Source organism: Arvicanthis niloticus, chromosome 3, assembly GCF_011762505.2.
Source record: "Arvicanthis niloticus isolate mArvNil1 chromosome 3, mArvNil1.pat.X, whole genome shotgun sequence".
NCBI classification, from domain to species: Eukaryota; Metazoa; Chordata; class Mammalia; order Rodentia; family Muridae; genus Arvicanthis; species Arvicanthis niloticus.
Window position 1 is genome coordinate 110,429,694 of NC_047660.1, and position 17,617 is coordinate 110,447,310.

General features: G+C 41.9%; 1 long non-coding RNA gene across 1 annotated transcript in view; it reads right to left on the minus strand.

The window, feature by feature from the left end:
• Positions 1–359: 359 nt before the first annotated feature.
• LOC143441617 (uncharacterized) overlaps positions 360–17,617 on the minus strand; it is a 40,836-nt gene continuing 23,578 nt past the window's right edge. The window contains exons 2-3 of the long non-coding RNA XR_013109184.1: positions 4,974–5,065; positions 360–524 (exon numbers count right to left, since the gene is read on the minus strand). This is a non-coding gene — a long non-coding RNA (uncharacterized LOC143441617). The remainder of the gene's footprint in view (positions 525–4,973; positions 5,066–17,617) is intronic.

The following is a 17,617-nucleotide window of genomic DNA, read 5'->3' on the forward strand; positions in this document are numbered from 1 at the left end:
AATTGTTGTTTCACACACACTTGGGGCGGGGGCAGACACGCGTAGATTTCTGTGACTTCCACAGAGTGAGTTTCAGGCCAGCCAGATGTGTGCAATGAGGACATGACTACCCACCGAACAAACAAAAATTATGTGTAGACCCGGGGAGATTTTGAAATGCATTTCTTTCTGAATTGGAGAAAAGTTTAAAATATTGACTTTAAAAAAATAGGACAACCTTTTTCATTATGCTCCTTGGCAGGGTAAGGATGAAAAGAGTGTGGAAGGGAGAGAGGGACAAAAATGTCAAGGGAAAGAAAGGGGCAGAGAGGGGGAGAGAGATAGAGTCATAAAGTCTTGAAAGCCTGTCTTACCTTGGTACCCAGGCTTGGGTGTCTTCCTCCCCTTTTGCTATGACTCACACAACCTTCACAAAACTGAGATACCTCGTGACCTCACTCCACAGGCATCCTGAGGGGTGTGAGCATCTCAGCTGCTGTGCAGTGGCTGTGAAAGCTGGGCAGGGACCCTGAAGTCTCTCTGTGCTACAGAAGGAGAAGGCAGAGTCACTTAAAGACCATCTTATAATGTTGTTTTAATGAGTCCAAGGAAAGTCTTGGCTTGAGAGGGCTGGTAAACCAAATGGTTTCTGAGAGTGGAAGCTGCTAAGGATGAAGCAAGAGCTATTTTTCTTTAATAAAAATTGTACTTATTACATTTTTTCTGTATGTGCTGACATGATGTGGGGAGTAAGGAGTTGGTGGAAATCAGAGGACAACTCTATGGGGTCAGTTCTCTCTTTATTCTTCGATGTGAGTTCCAGGGATAAAATATAAGAAGCACCTTTACCCAGTGAGCAGTCTTGTCAGCCCTGTGATAAGTCTTAGCACATGCAATTTAGAAGGTCTAGGAAGAACCCTACTGTCCACCCATATACTCTACTAAGCCTGTCTGAGACAGATGGCTAGGTCTCTACATCCAAACCTGTCCAAAGAAACTCCCAGGTGTCTGTACATTTTAATACTAAAACTATTTTAGTTGTTATTTGTTATTCTGCAAGATCATTTGCTGTATAGTCTATTCTTTTGTGTTCAATTCACACTGCTTAATGCCACAGTTCTCTCTTTCAGGCAGTAGTGATCTGAAGACATAGTTCAGACAGAAGGTTGGCTCTGGTTCCTATGTATGTTTACTGCAGCAAGCTACAACCATGTCAGTAATTCCCTGAACGTTGTTCTTCTTTTATTGTGATCTAAGGATGGAGACTGCATAACAAGTTTGTAGCTGACCCCCATCAAGTGCTGTTTTTCCTACCTGTGCAAATGAAGTGTCTTGCTTTCACAAATTAATAAGTGGCATGTGGAGGAGCACAGAAAGAACTGATGCACCAGATTTACAAATGCCAAAGAAAGAACATAAAAACCAATGCCCCTGATGGATATTGATTATAAAATCCTCAACAAAGTGCTAGAAAATAGAATACAGATGTGTACAAAAGAAATAATCTACCACAACCAAGTAGGATTGATCCCACAATTCAAGTTTGATGTAGCATTTGAAAGTCAACATACCACAAAAGAGTAGTAGAATTAAGGACCAAACTTATATATCATTGTGCTAAACGTAGACAACCATTTGTTTGTATCGTCCACACACTTTCATGAGACAAACACTTGAGCTAAAAATAGAAGAGCATTAACAAGAAGCCAAAGCTAATATCACTTCTAACAATGAAAGATTGCAAGCTTTTCAACACTCTAGTAACAGATAAGGATTCAACTCTTGCTGCCTCTAAACCACATTATTTTGGAGGGTCTACTCAGTAAATTCTGCAGCAAAGGAAACAGACATTCATACTGAATAGAAAAAGTAAAATTGCACATATCTTTCACATAATTCTTCTATCTAAAAATCCTAAGCAGTACTCCCCCTCACTGCACACACACATACAGACACACACACAGACACACACACACACATTTGTGCTTGCTCATACTCGTGCATGTACACACACAGAATTGTGTTGTAAGATCAATGTTCAAAAATCAATGAAAATAAGTATTCTGAAATAAAAATCAAGAAGTTCATGATAACACCAGCAAGTTGTATGGTGTTATGTTGTGTTTATGTGTATGCATGTGTACCTGTGTGAGCATGCATCATATGTGTGATAATCCTCACAGAGAGCATTGGATGCCTTACAGCTGAAAATATAGAGGTTTGAACCACCTGGAAAGGGTGTATAAAACCAAATTTCAGTCCTCTAGGAGAGCAGGAAGCACTATTAACCACGGAGCCGTATCTCCAGGCCCCTTGTATATCCATATATAAAACAGGTATGTGAAGAACTCTTGCAATGACTCAACAATTAAGAGATAAAAATAGACAGTGAGTTGAACAGACATTTCTCTGAAGAAGGCCTATGCATGGCCAGTTAGCACTTAACAAGGGGTCCATTAGGGAATAGTAAAACCTAAGCAAGGAGATACCACTTCTCACTCAATAGGTTGACTCTTACAAAAAACACGGGCAACAGTGAGACTTGCTAAACATGGAGTGATACCACCATCTGTCACTAACAGAAGTGAAAAATGGTGTGGTTGCTTTCAAATTTTCAGTTCCTCCAAAATATTAAACAGAAATCATACTCTCAGTCATACATCTAAGATCAATGAAAATATGTATTTATCCCCAAATCTTGTGAATAAATATAGGTAGCAATATTCTTCATAATTGCTAAGTATAGTAGAACCAACCAAAATGTCCATGCCACAAGTGATAAATATGGCACATGCATACAGTGGAATATTATTTGGTAATTACAAGGGATGGAGTAACAATACACATGATAGCATGGATGGACTAGAAAACACTTAGTAAAGAACACATAGAGACACAAAAGACCGTATACTCTGTCATTCCAGTTGTACAAAATGTTCAGAAGTGGCAAATACATAGAGGGAGAAGATAGAGTGCATTTGCTGAGGACTATGGTTAAACGAAAGGCATGGAACTTCCTTTGCCGATGAGACCCTCATGGAATTAGGCAGGTAAACAAACTAGGGAAGTGTTCGATTTGGAACCGCAAAACTCTCTGAAGCAATCAACCCCGTTGTATTCTCAACAGCAATACCTAGGGGCTCTAACTTTCCCTCGACTTTTTCTGCTGTTCATCTTTTTGGTAAAAGTCAGTTTACTGGGTATTAAGTGATATCTTCCTGTATTTTTTGGACTTGTATTTTCCAAGTGAATATGAGTTATATGCATGAAATGATATGGATTTACGGATAATGGTTCTCAGTACCGATCTGTTAAAACCCTACAGTCTCTGGGTAATGAACCCTGAGACAGAGCTTTTGTTTCAGTAGGTTGCAGGATGGGACCTGTTTGTCAGGAAGCCATGATTAAAAGCTTGGGATATTTTAGTTCCTTTCCTACCCTCCATGTTGATGAGAGCAGCTATGGATTGAGTCCATAACTAACAATATTTGTGTTATAAAATCTGTTTTTTAGAAACCCCACAGTGTCTGAGAGTGGTGTGCCCCAATAGGAAGCAAGCTTCTGTGCTTTGGACCCTTCCAGACCTCACCCTGAGTACCTGTACCCCTTCACCTGAGTGTCCATCTGTATCCTTTATCATCTCCTTCATAGTAAGCCAATAGGCATAAGTGTTTTCTTGAGTTCAGCAAATTACTGAAGCTAAGGCATAAAGCTTGGTAGCCACCATTGAATGGCAAAATCATATAGACTGTGGGCAACCTGAGGACCTGCCATTATGATTGATGCTTAAAATGTGGGAGGGACAGTTTTATGGGCTAGAGACCTTAACCTGCACTAATTATAAATAATGCAATAACTGAATTGCAGGATGTCTAGCTTGTGTTCTCCAACTGGTCGATGTTATAAAGCACCCATCCACCCAACCACCCTCAAGCCTAGTGTGAATAGTGAAGTCTAAGAAAGGGTCTTTTTCTCATTAGTACATGTATTATATCTGAAACAAAATGTACACTCTCCTAAACATGGAAGTACTGGGCTCATATATTTATCCAAGAGAAATAAAACAAACATCTACAGAGAGATTTATATAGGGTCAGCTTTGAATTTGAAGTGGTTCAAATGTTCATGAACAGAAGAACGAATAAACAAATTTTAGGTTATTCATACAACAGTATGCTCTGCCTCTGTACACAAACATCAATGATAGGAACACAAATGACTCAGAACCAGCAAGTTCAATGGGAGAAGCAGGCCCAAAGGCCCTTACTGTATACTTCAACGTTTTGATGTTTTATAACAAGAAAAACTAGGACACACATTGGTAAAAATCAGAAAAAAAAATAATTTAAACTCAACGACTGTCTGTAACTCCAGTTCTAGGGATCTGACACTCTTACACAGATGCCAATGAAGTTAAAATGCCAATACACATAAGAAGATGAGGTTAAATAATTTTTAAATGCTAAGGTGATTGAGATCTCTTACATTGATCAGTATGAATGAATGCATTTAGTAAAACTTAAGTCGATTTTTACAATGAAACAAGCTGTGGGTCTCATTGGTTAGTTGTTAAAAATCACCCCCCAAAAAAATGGGCTGGAGAAACGACACAGTGAATAAAGGTGCTGGTCACCAAAACTTGGCATAAGAGGGTCTCTGAAACTCAATGGTCAGAAACTCTCTCTGAATCAGCAAGCTCTAGGTGGAGGGTGATTGAGGAAGATACCAGATACCAGAGGAAGATACCTCTGTCTTCCACATACATGTGCACATAACCACCCAAAGCATACACACACATATATCTCCCTCACCTCTCAGAAGTCTGTGGCTAAGCATAAGACCATAATAGAAAGTTAAAACTTTTGTCTTAGAACCAGCTCTACTGAAGTTTAATTGACATACAACAGAGGAGATATTTAAGGTATACAATCTGATAATGTTTCTGGTAAGGGAGAGCTCAAGAGCCAAAGGAGACATCAGAGAAAAATAACAACCTTTTGAAGCGAAGTCCAATCGGGGTAACTGGGGACTTGTTGCCATTGAAGCGTGTAAGCACAGAGACCCAGTGGTTTTAGCAGAGGTCGTTCTAGAAGGGAAAAAGCAGCATTAGTAACTGCCTGACCATTTTGTTTTTAGTTTCCTGGTCTTCCTTTACCTCAGGAGAATCAGTGCTTCACTTCCTTCTCCATTTTCAAGGACTTCTTGTTGGTGACAATGGGGGCAAAGTTGATGATGGAGCAGGCGAGGAAAACTCTTTCTAAAATGAGATCTGTAACCAATCCCTGGTCCCTTAGCTGCTTCCTCAGAGAAGGTCAATGAGTTCGTTTGCCTCGATTCGTTCAGGACTTTCTCCCCACACCATCTCTTCACAGTCCCTGAGTCCAGTATGTTTACTCTATACTGTAAGTGTGGCATATAATAAGAACTAATGTGTGGGTTGAAAACCGTCTGGCAAGCTGGGCACTTGGGTTTTACGGCATGGCCACAGAGCTGATCTGGAGCCTGGACATTGTGGTCCTGGGAGACGCACCAAAGAGCCAGAAGTCAGCCTCACCCTGAGTTCACTGAAGCATCCACGCGACCCTTTGCCCAGCATGGACTATTCTTTCAGTAGCAGCTTTGGCGTCTGTCTTTGAGCTGACAGTGCCCAATCAGATCATTTAATAGTGTATTTCCCACTGCCTCTGCTCTAGTAGCCAACACTCCCCTCCCCTTCCGCACTGCTCTCAGCAGAAGGCAATACAAAATGAAAAGCACCAGAAAGCATAAAGTGAAAAAGGGATGTGCTGCCTTTGGGCTTCGAATTCCATTTTCCCAACAGCTCCGCCCATCACCTCAGACCCAAACCAACACGTTTATTCCAGTTCTCACCACATCGGCTGCAAGGAGGACCCTCCCTCTAGAAGCTGCCCGAGTTTCTTTGAGGCCCTGTTCCTACCCCAGGGGAATATATCCACACCCCCACCCCACCGCCTTGCTCCAGAAGAAGCCATTATGAAATTAACTGGCGATAAAACCAGCCACAGGGGGACTGTGGGGCATTTATCTTTTTCAAACGCCTTGTTGTTTTTGCCCATCTGGTTGCAGTTAGTGCAGAGGTATAATTTTCAGTGCTGTTCTTTTCTGGTAGACCATACAATTAAGGTATTTGAAAAACAAACAGCTCTTAACCACCGCACGGTGAGGAGCCCCTTCAGCAATCTGTGACCCATTTTCCCTGAGCAAACACAGTCCCGTAACCAAGGCAGTCAGAAAGCAAGAGCCGAACGTCAGAAATTATTATTTAATGTAATAACCTAACCCCTTCTGGCACTCCTTGGACGAGAGAAGAGGGGTGTGGGGAGGACAGAAAAGAGACTGAGGAGATAGCCCTTCAACAAGTCCTTGACTTGTGAGCCCTTAGTATCTTCTTGAGAACTGTCAAGACAGGATTTTGTATGTAGAGACTTTCAGAAGGGAGGGGCTCCGTGCAGGCAAGCAGATTTTTTTTTTTTTAAAGGGAAAGATGTTGTGTTCCAGAGTGGCCTTTTTCTCAATGCTTCTAGATACATCCAGGTGACAACATGCAAATGTACATGTCTCCCTTAAGTGGGAAAAAAATACTGGCGCTATGGTCAATCTGGGCCATGAGACTAATTTCATCTCTAATAATGTATTCATCCAAATAAAACTCACATTCCACTCTCATGAGGAAAAGCACTCTTCCTCATGGCCGACATGGCTCAGCTCAGTCTTTAACTTTTTTTTTTTCTGAAGATTTTACTGGTGTGTGAAATAACTAGCTCTGTTTTGTTATTCTAAAAAAAAATGCTTCACACAGTTCTTTCATTCATGGTATTCAGCACCTTTGATTCTCGATGCCAGCTTGCTTCAAAAAAAGAAAATTAAATAAATAAAATTAAATTGAGCCCAAACAAGATGAAGGTGTTCCACTCATGAAGAAACTCTGAACACTTGATTTAGAGAAAGAATATAATTTCTAAATCGGAATTCAGACATGAAAGAAGTCATACCCATCTTACGGTGCTAACCTCAAACCCCAAAGGGAGTCACGTACATCAGGCTGCATCCCTTTTTTAATTGGCCTGTCCTGACTTGCCCTGAAAGGATCTGTCATTCTGAGTCTGCCCCAAAATCAGTGAAAAGAGACAAATTTCCTGCTTCCTCTTCAAAACAGGAGGGAAATCCCTTTGACAATTATATACCCTCCATGCTAGGAAGGCATGTGGACAGGTTAGAGGTTGGAAGTTCTTAAGATCAGAAGATGTGTACTTGGGATTCACTTGTATGGGCCCCTTATCTTGTCTTGGTTATTTGGATGTGGGTTATTCTTTATTGGGATTGTTGTTTTTCTCTGCTGAGTGAATTACATTTGGAGAGTCCACATGAGGGAGAATGAATGAGGTAACCTATGTAGAAAAGTGTGAAAAGAGAAGCATTATGAAACCAACTGTACAATAACTGTGTTCTCTAATCTCGAATCTACTTTCCAGCCCCATTCACTCATTCTTCATAACATACTCATGGAGCACAAATAGCTGAGTTCTGGGTGAGCAACAACCCCTGCCTTCCAGGGCCTCTGTTCTATCATCCCTTCTGGATCTTAATGTTCGCCCTCAGCTCCTGCCCGTATCACATAAGCCACGAGAAATTCAATATGAACATCTATGTAAAAAAAAGTAATTTGGAGAACAAGATTCATCTCCCGCTTTCCAGAAAGAATATTTATTATCACAAAGAGAAAAATCAAACTACCATGATAATGGCAATGGGAAATAGACCTGGCTGTAACAAAAAATGAAAATCCTATGAATTTAATTATGAAAGCCATGGGAACAAAAACAACGTTCTCAACCTGAGAGCCCTCGTTTTCATCTTCTTTCCCATCTCAACTGGATGTGGCTTAAGGAGAGATGCAAAAAGAGTGATCTAGAGACTGGGTTTGCCAGAAACTGTAATGCATAGTTGTAATCCTAGCATTCCAGAGGCTGAAAGCAGGAAGGTAGCAAGTAGGAAGCTTGCCTGAGCTGTCTAGTAAAACCCTGTCTCAACTCAAACACAAACAAAAACCATTTCCAGGCTTTGCTCACCTCTCTCCCTCTCCATAGTTACTGCTCCTCCTCTCACAACACAGAAGTAACTCTAGGGTCCCCTCCCCTGACTTCCAAGCCACCTGTGCAGCTGAGTTCCTCACACCTCAGCCAGCTGCTGAGTGAAGTCACAAGGTATTTTGGTCTCAATGACAGAGGTGTGAATGGCAGCTTCCATCCAGCTCAGATGAGCTCATGCATGTGATTGCTCTTTGCAATTTATAAATTCCTGATTAGAGAAATGCAAGGGGTGATTACTTTACAGTTGAAACCCAGGGGCCCATGTGCATGGGAAGGGAAGAATCCTCCAATACCTTTCCAGATATGGTCCATTTCCTTCTCCTGTTGACAGCAATCCTATTCCCTACAGACCTTTCTGTTAGAATAAATTAAGTTCACAGCCTTAGGATACAAAGACAGGTAGGTGTATTTATTGATCAGTCTTTGTTGCATGATATAGAGGGCTATAGCTTCTTGCTCTTAGAGAGCTATGGCATATCTCAGAACAACAAAGGTTCCCATTAGTCCTCTCTGATGAGTGAGTGTATGTATAGTCATATGATATGTAACAATACGTCAGCCTACAATAGATGACAAATATGGCAGTGGTGATATAAAATAATGTCTAGACATTCCTATCACCCAGTGACATCTCAAGTCATTATGACATCTTAGTATGGTACACCGTTGATGTGTCCATAGTGATGCAGGTATAAATAAGAGCACAGTGTTGCCAGCCATATAAAAGTCCAGTACAACTCATCGTGTGTTTTTAACATGAAAAGAAAAAGTGACTGTGTGCTTGAAAGTGATATACTGCTTGCAAGTGATAAACAGCTTCGCCATTTCTCTAACAGTTTAGTGAACTCATGCTGTCATTATTCACTGTAGTCTTCCTAGTAAAAGTTTACCGTAAAGCAGCACATCATAGCATACTGGCAGCAGCTTCTACCATGCTCATGCTGACTGCCTGTGTCTCTCCATTGCACTGCAGGCCATTTGGACTGACTGACCTATGTCCCAGCAGTTTATATGCATGTGCATGCATTTCATGAATTTACATGGTAGTAATTTTTCTGGATGGATCCTTATTGTTAAGCAACATGGGACTATACTTGGGGAATCCACAAGATGTCTGCAGTGGTAACTTGAAGAGAACTTTGAAGGCACAAAGCTGTCTAATTGAGGAAAAGGTAGAAAGTGAGAAAGGCATTTTATTTTGGTTCCCCAAGTTACTCTAGGTTTGCTTGTCCTAATGGGCATAGATACAGACTCAGAACACCAATAGCCAGAGTCATCTTGCTTCTGATGTTTTCTTGAACAACTTATTCCCCCTCCTATCAAGCAAATAATATGGTTTAGAGTCCGGTTTGAACACTTATTCCCCTATGTAAAATCTTTGCCAAGATATGACTTCCATAGTCTATATCCCTGCTCATGGAGACAGTTTCTTTTCTACCTCTGTCTCTACTGTTCCGTTCTCCTTACCACCATCCCTCCTCAGCCTCACTGCCTATTCTCACTCATGATGCTCCGTGCTCCTCTCATCTTTTAAACAGCTCTTCTTTAGTTTATTGGTACTCAGTCTTTAGAAAATTCTTTGACTTTCCACACTTCTTCCTTGTTTCTTCATATGGAATTCCCATTGTTTCCTCAAAACCACACCAAGACATCATCTGTTCTTTTGCATTGGATCATTTTCATTGCTCACATCTTTGATGAACTTGATATAGTTAATTAAAACACAATAACAGTAATTAACTCTTGAGTTCTGGGGCCAGGCTTCCTTTACTAAAATCTCATCTCAGCTATGCTGCATAGGGTGCTAAACCACATTCTCCATTCCTTACTTTACTGATCTATCTGTAAATTAAGACCTATGTTATTAAATGTGGTGGCATACAGTTTAATCCCAGCACTCAGGAAGCAGAGGCAGGCAGATATCTGAGTTCAAGGACAGCCTGGTCTACAGAGAGGGTTCCAGGATATCCAAAGCTACACAGAGAAACCTTGTCTCAAAAAACATATAGTGTGTGTGTGTGTGTGTGTGTGTGTGTGTGTGTGTTATCACAAAGAATTGAGGAGCCTTTACATTTTAGGATTTAACACATTCTTGCTTTCTGTGCCCCCATGACCTCTATGGTTCAAGTTTTCTTCTACCATCTTAGGCAATATCATTTACCATCTTTCTTGGGGGACTGGGTCATACCCCTAATGTGCACAGGGCAAGGATGAAGAAATCACTGTGATGTTTCCTCTAAAACACAGTTGATGGTAAAGTGCATCTCCTCCCGCCTGTCTAGCCAGCACTGTATTATATTTCCATCCCATAAACAACAGGGCTTGTCAAAATTGAGAGAAGAATAAAATCGAGACCATAATTAAGCCTAAAATGAGACCTTGATGAATAGTCCACTGGCAACGAGTTTATAGGAAACAGCAGGGAGCAAAGGAGAAGTAAAAGGAAGAAAACAGATTGCCATGTGGTAACTGTTCATCATTTTAAATTCTGTCCACACAGAGACTGGCAGGATGACAGGAAGCATCCTTGGGCGCTCAGGTGACACCAGGGAAGATGCTATGCTCAAAGTAAAGCAAACACAGGCCTGAAAACAAATATACTCAAGAGGGCTGCTCAAGAGGAGATTGACAGTTGCTACATAGCACAGATGCTTCTCAGGCCATGGAGTCTGTAGGTACTGCTATTCACTCTCTGCTGCTAAAAGACTGGAAGGACACTCCTTGGGAAAGGAGGGATGAATGACAAGGGCTTGTCCATCAGTGCTGCGATGCTGACTGCTGGGTAGAGAGATGATTGCTTTTACAGGACCTGACTACCTAGGACGTGAGCATTAAGAAGGGGTCATGCTAGTACCGTTCTCAGCTGAAATCACAAGGTTAAGGCTAAAGACAAGACTTGGCTATCTAGTAGACTATCAGGAAGGAAACCATGCCTAAAAGGCAGCAGGGTAGGAATAAAAAAAAAAGTGAATTCAGCCAGGCAGTGATGATGCACACCTTTAATCCCAGCACTTGGGAGGCAGAGGCAGGCAGATTTCTGAGTTCGAGGCCAGCCTGGTCTACAGAGTGAGTTCCAGGACAGCCAGGGCTACACAGAGAAACCCTGTCTCAAAACACCAAAAAGAAAAAAAAGAAAGAAAAGTGAATTTTAAAATGTTTGTGTGTGTGTGTGTGTGTGTGTGTGGTGTGTTCTGTGTATGAAGCAATGTCCTCTCAATGTCCACTGGATAAAATGTGAGAAAACTGAATCTTGGATGAAGAGAAAACAGTGATATTTTCAAAACCATGCTTTCCTTCCCTAGAGATGACAGCCATTTGCTGACAGAACTTCCTGCACTACATAAGGCTTGAGTAGCCTGAGTCATTCTCGATTTGCTGGTTAAACAATGCTGGTTAGCTCATGCCTCTCTGAGATTTTGAGTACCTGGCCAACATAGCCCAGTGAATACCAAACACCATGCTTGTTAAAAGAGAGTCTACTGTGGCCTTCTACCCTGTGTGCCTTCAACATGTGATCAGGATAGAATAAACCCCCAAGTGGGGAACACAAATATGGAGACACAGAGACAGGGAGTTGCAAGAATGATCTCAGTAGCTGTGTGATGTCATTCAGTATGCAGAGGAAAAAAAAATTTACACTGACAAAGAAAGTGGGAGAATCCACCAGACCTGGTAGCTGGTCTCCATCTCCAGAGGAAGAAGCCAGATTTAGAATGACCCTATTCCAATTCTACTATGAGATCTACAGAAAAGACCCTACAATTTGGTTTTAATTTTTCAATTTTTTATTGGTCAAATGCAAAGGGAGAACTAGGATACACACAATATCATCACAGTCTATGTTTAGACATGCAAGATACATGTGCTCCTGCTGCCCATGAAGGGATGAGCACACAAGGAAAATAACTAAAGCCTTTGAGCCAAAGACTCCCCTGGACTGCAGAAACTCTCTGAAGTAGAAAGGAAGGGGCCTCCCTCGAACAATCAGAGAGCATGGTCTGAGCAAGATTTTACTTCTGCGTCTCTAGCTGTCTAAAAGATGGGATGGTACAGTTATGGGTTTGTTTTCATTAAGACTTATTTATTTTCATTTTGTGTATATGTGTTTTTGCTTACATGTGTGTGCATGCACTGTTTGCATGCTTTGCGCCCACAGAGGACAGAAGAGTGTGTCAGATTCTCTAGAATTGTAGTTTCAGATGATTGTGAGCTGCCATGTGGGTGCTGGGAAATGAACCTGGGTCTTCTGCAAGAACAGCCAATGCTCTTAACCTCTGAGTGATCTCTCCAGCCTCCCTTTCTATTGTTTTAACCACTCAATTTTTGATAATTGGCCATGGACTCTCCTAAGGTAATTTGAAAAACTACCTTTCTTCTGTGTCCCATGGCAAACTCTCAAAAACCAGAGCACTGTCAGCTTGCATGTACTTACCTAAAACAGACATTTTAGGTAAGTACATAGGTGAGTGATATTGAGGCAGGGCCAGGAATAAGGCTGGGAAGAAGGTTGTGGTGGAAAGGCCTAAAAGTTAGGCACATAACTTTAAAAGTTAGACACATAGGCCACTCTGTGTTTTAACAACCTTGAAACTTCTCCATAAAAACCAAAGCCAGGCCCTTCTCAACAAATTAGAAACAGAAAGGCAAGGGTGCATATATATAAAACGTTCACTAAAAACCTCTCTGACGTGTAGCCACCAGTCGACTACTTCACGTGTGATAGCTCACCTCATCTGAAAGAGAGATGATTAGTATGCCCATTTCATGAATAAAGTTACCTCAAAGAAATTACATACTTAATGATCACTAAGCTATTTATGGGTAGAATAAGAATTTGCCTCCAGATTCACTACCAAATTCAGGGGCTGGAATATTGAGAAGATTCTTGGTCCTCCTTGGCATCTCCTTAGGAAGGGCTTCCATTAGACCCTGAACATATGGTGGACCAAGAGCTGGATAGATCTCGACCTCTCAAGTCTTCCTTCAATGGAAAGAGCCAAGCTGGTGGGGTCTCAACTCAAATGCCTTCAGAAATCAGGTAGACATTATTAGTGTGGGATGAAGAGAGGGTGGCTTGTAGCTGGAGAGAACGGCTGTCAGAGGAAGCCACAATCAAATTAACCAAAAATCAAACACTGGTAGAAACAAGGATTTCAGATTCTGAACTGGCCTGGTCCGGGATGCGATACTGAGGTTGGGAGTGGAGAGGTGGGCTTTATTAACATTCAGTCTTGAAGAATCAAAATCCAGAGCAGGAACCAAATACTGAACAAGTGGTACTGTTGGAAACAGACAACTGGGAGTTAAAGCAGTCAGGGTGACTTATTCTGAATGGCCAGAAAAGCCCCAGGAAAACAGAAAGAGAAGAGGGAGAGCAGATGTTGGAAAACACCATCTGGTCGTTCTGGTTATTGACATGGGGCAACTTGTGGTTGGATAACACCATGCTAAGTGTCCCTCTCTGGTCATTCTGTGTAATGGCATGAGGCAGCCTTGGTTGTAATTTGTCTGTTCTTGTTGGTCCTCTAAACATTTGTGCACATAGAGGATATTGCGGGCATCTGCTTTTGGAAGATTATTCCATAGAATTTCCATGCTGTTGTCCCTAGAAGCTAGGTCCATAGGGTTTGAGGATAGGAAGGCTATTAAAAAAAAGAATATGAAGAGAGGTAAAGGATTGCTTTGTCATCATCAGTGGGGATTGCTGGGAGCAGGAGGATGGGATGAGATCCAAGGGTTGCCAAGAGCAGAAGGAAGTGCTGAAGGGAGGACCCTGCCCTTGGAGACTGGACAGCTAGCTGCCTGACACTTATAGGTACATATCAAGATTTGATGTAAGGCCATGAACATTTAGTGTAGCCTAGATGAGAGCTTTAGCAAATGCAGGGAGTAAGATTAAATTTCCTGACACACCAGACTAAAACGTAACATGATTGATGGAAAAATAGACATAAACTATCTCTTTTACTTTTGAGCTCATATATTTGGGTGAAATCTACACTAGACAGCAGTGAATCAGATCTGCAGTGAATTAAAATCCTCCATTTAAAACGTGCTTCATCCCTAGGAGCTTGATTTACTCGACTGTCACAGAAAGAGCTGATTGTACCAGGCACGAGAAGTGTTGGCACCATGCTGGTGTCATCTGTAGTCTGGTTCTGGTGGCTAGACTGCCTGTGGCCTTTGGCATAATGAAAATGTTCTTGCTTTCTCCTGTAGAGTCTGGACCATGCCCATCTTTCACCAACTTTATGTTTTGTGATCTGGAGCCAACAAGAAACTGCATCATCTCTTATGGATATCTGTTTCAGGAGCTCCTGGTCAGGATAATGGGAACCCTGTCAGGAGGATTAGCAAGAATGTTCCAGAGAGGCAGGATACAGAAAGGAGCCCTGATGTCTCTGTCTGGCATATGTTGGACACACAACATGAACAACTTCACTAAATATTCAGAACAGGAAGAACTGGAGCTATGAACTTGGACCCTAGCCTTTGCTTTATGACAATATAAAGAAAAAAAATGGAATATCTGAGGAAGGAAAGTGAGAACTTTGAGCATTCACTGGAACCTACTTCCTAGGGGTTGTGTAATCAGCATAGTGAGAAATTAAGTATTCGACTGTATTTTGAGACCAAGTTTCAGTGTGTTACCTAGGCTGGTGCCAAACTGCCTTTGCCTCCCAGCAACTGGGATTATGTGCACGAGCCATCACATCCAGCACTGATGAGACTTGCATTTATGAGAAAACGGATGACAATAATGAAGATTTCTGCATGTAAGTGCAAATTTATCAAGGAGATGGAGAAGATAGTTTTTTGTCAGAGATCACCAGAATTTCTGCCTCATTTGTCTCTTTTTGAGAACACTCCATTTGCTGGTCTTCCCGGTAGATTCCACCCCGGCCCTTCCCTGAAGGAGTTAAAAGGACAAACCAAGGCCATCTCAAACTCCCTCCCGGGAGGTGGGTGGGTGGTTAGGAGGTGGGTAGTGACATTACAGGAAAGGCAATCCCCAGATGGCATTAAGGAACTTGTCCCCAGAATAAATGCATTTATCACCAGGGATGCTATTATATAAGCAAGAGGTATATTAAATTATGCACAAGAGTTGCCAATCATCCCTTTACTCTCAAAATTTCACTTTCTCCTTTACTCCAGCAGGATTACAAAGGATTCACCCAGTGGTCTGTGGCCTCATGGGAAGAATTCTGGAGTGAGCAAAACAAAAAAGCCCAGATTCTTGTGTCAAATCTGCCACTGTTTGGTCTCTGCATTGGCAAAAGTCAGAGGTGAGGTGACCACTGAGCTTCTGTCTACCTCTGATGATGACCCCTGGATCTGTATCCACCTCTACTACTCTATAATTCCACCGTTGATTGCAGGGCACCATTTCTGGTGTGACCAGGGCTGGATGCTTGGTTGACAGGGTTGATTCTCTTCTCTGTCATATCCATAACAAAATATAAGATAACCAACAGGTAGGCACCCTCCTACCTAGAGAGATTTAAAAAAAAATAGCACTTCTGAACAGACCTTACCAGTCACATCTGTGGAACAGATTTTTCTAGACCCATATTTCCTATAAAATGTTTCGTTTTCCGGGTGGGTGGGTGGGGGGGGCGATGAGGGAGAAATCCCTAATTCTCAAAGCGATCTTTTCATGAAACTTGATCTGGGCCCAGCAGTTAGCCATCATAAGGCTCAAACCCAAAGAAGCCTAGCAAGAAAATGAGAGGAAATCATACGAACAAAAATATATGTCTTTTACCACTATTTATGCCTGCCACAAAGACCCGTTTGATTGTCATAACTTATCACATGTGCTCCAGAGAGCGAATGCCACAAGAACCAAAATCCATGATTTCGCTCAACCACCAAGCGCCAGCTGTAAACCAAGACACCCTTGTTCAGCATTATTGCTCCTCACAGTGGGCAGCTGTTCTCAGGGATGTATGTGGGTTTGCACCAGAATTCTGAGTGTGGAAAGTGTGCAGCTGGTGGGTTGGTTTGGCTCCCATTCAGGGCTCAATTCCACGATCACCTCCCCAAATGACGTGCCTCGCTGAGGTTGGGTTTAGCAAACCTGATGCTGCAATTTGCTATTGTAGTGAGAAAGATTCTGAAGTAACCCGTGAACTCCATGAGGTCTGGACTCTTATGTTAAATATCCTTTATTTCCAATGAGCAGCCTGGCTGCCCTATATTCACACTGCCCACGATCCAGCTGTGGTCTTGTTCCAATGTGTATTCAAAGCAAGGGGGGAAATGGTAGCGTCACATCGGAACGCAATGAAACTAGCGCTATATTATGTACCCTGACGTCCATCTTCTCTTAAAATGGGAGCTGTCACTTTGATGGAAAGGGTAAGTTCTTTTTAAAACTCATCGAATAGCTGGGGGCTCAGCTCACTGCTTGCCTGGCACTCATGAAGCTCTGGGTTTGAGCCTCAGGATTGAAAATAGACAAACAAATTCAATATCATATTTTTCCTTTGCTCTTTTCTTTGCTAGACTAGGACTCTTAAAAAAAAATCTTCCCGCTGAGAGACAGTCTAAATGTAAAAGTTTAAGTGAGGCCTACAAGAAAGGAACAAAGGCGGAGGATTCATGACAGAACCTGAAAAGAAGGAGTAGAGACTGAGAAAGCCTCAAGATTTTGTTGCTGTCCAGCCAAACTCACGGGGTATGGGACAGAATTTTGACATGGGCAGATGAGATTTTTGTAGGTATCTACTCACAGGAATCCAGCGCAATCTGGATGAGGTACCAGGTTCCAGATTGCAGAGAGAGACACACACACTAGAAACAGCATGGGGGCCTGTGAGCCTTGTGCACAAGTTCACAATGCTTTGAAGAAGCAAAATTCTGTGAGTCTTATCTAAACTTCAGAGTCCATGGAAGGCTTACTCATCTGTGGATAAGAGGCCATTAAAGAACATGATGCCATGTATTTAATCCCAACACAAGGAAGGCAAAGACAGGCAGATCTGAGTTCAAGGCCAGCCTGGTCTAGAGAGAGTTCCAGAAGAACAAAGGTTACACAGAGAAACCCTGTCTCAAATGAAAATACAAACCACACCAAACAAAGCGAAACGAAAGAAGACATCCACATGTTCAGCCCAGGAGAGTTCAACTTCAAGCTTATTGCCCTAGGGTCATATGTGGTTTTAGTTTTACTCATGGGTTTTCCCTTTTCTTCACAAGAACCATCCTTAACAGTTGCATTGAGATACACTAGAAGAGATGTTTCCAATAATACTTCATTTCTATTTTCCCAACTCTCTATAGGTAACACAACATTTTCTTTTTGTTTATTTCATTTATTTATCTGTTTATCAACTTATAATTTATTTTTTATTTTAACTCAACATACAAAGCATTAAATGTTCCTATATTCTTTTCAAACAAACTTTGTGTTCATAGGTTATCCTACCTCTCCCCCTCCCCCTCCTACTCCCTACTCCCCTCACCTTGTAACCTCCTCCAAGTCTCCTTTCAGCCCATGGCTCACTTGGTCCTCTTGCCCT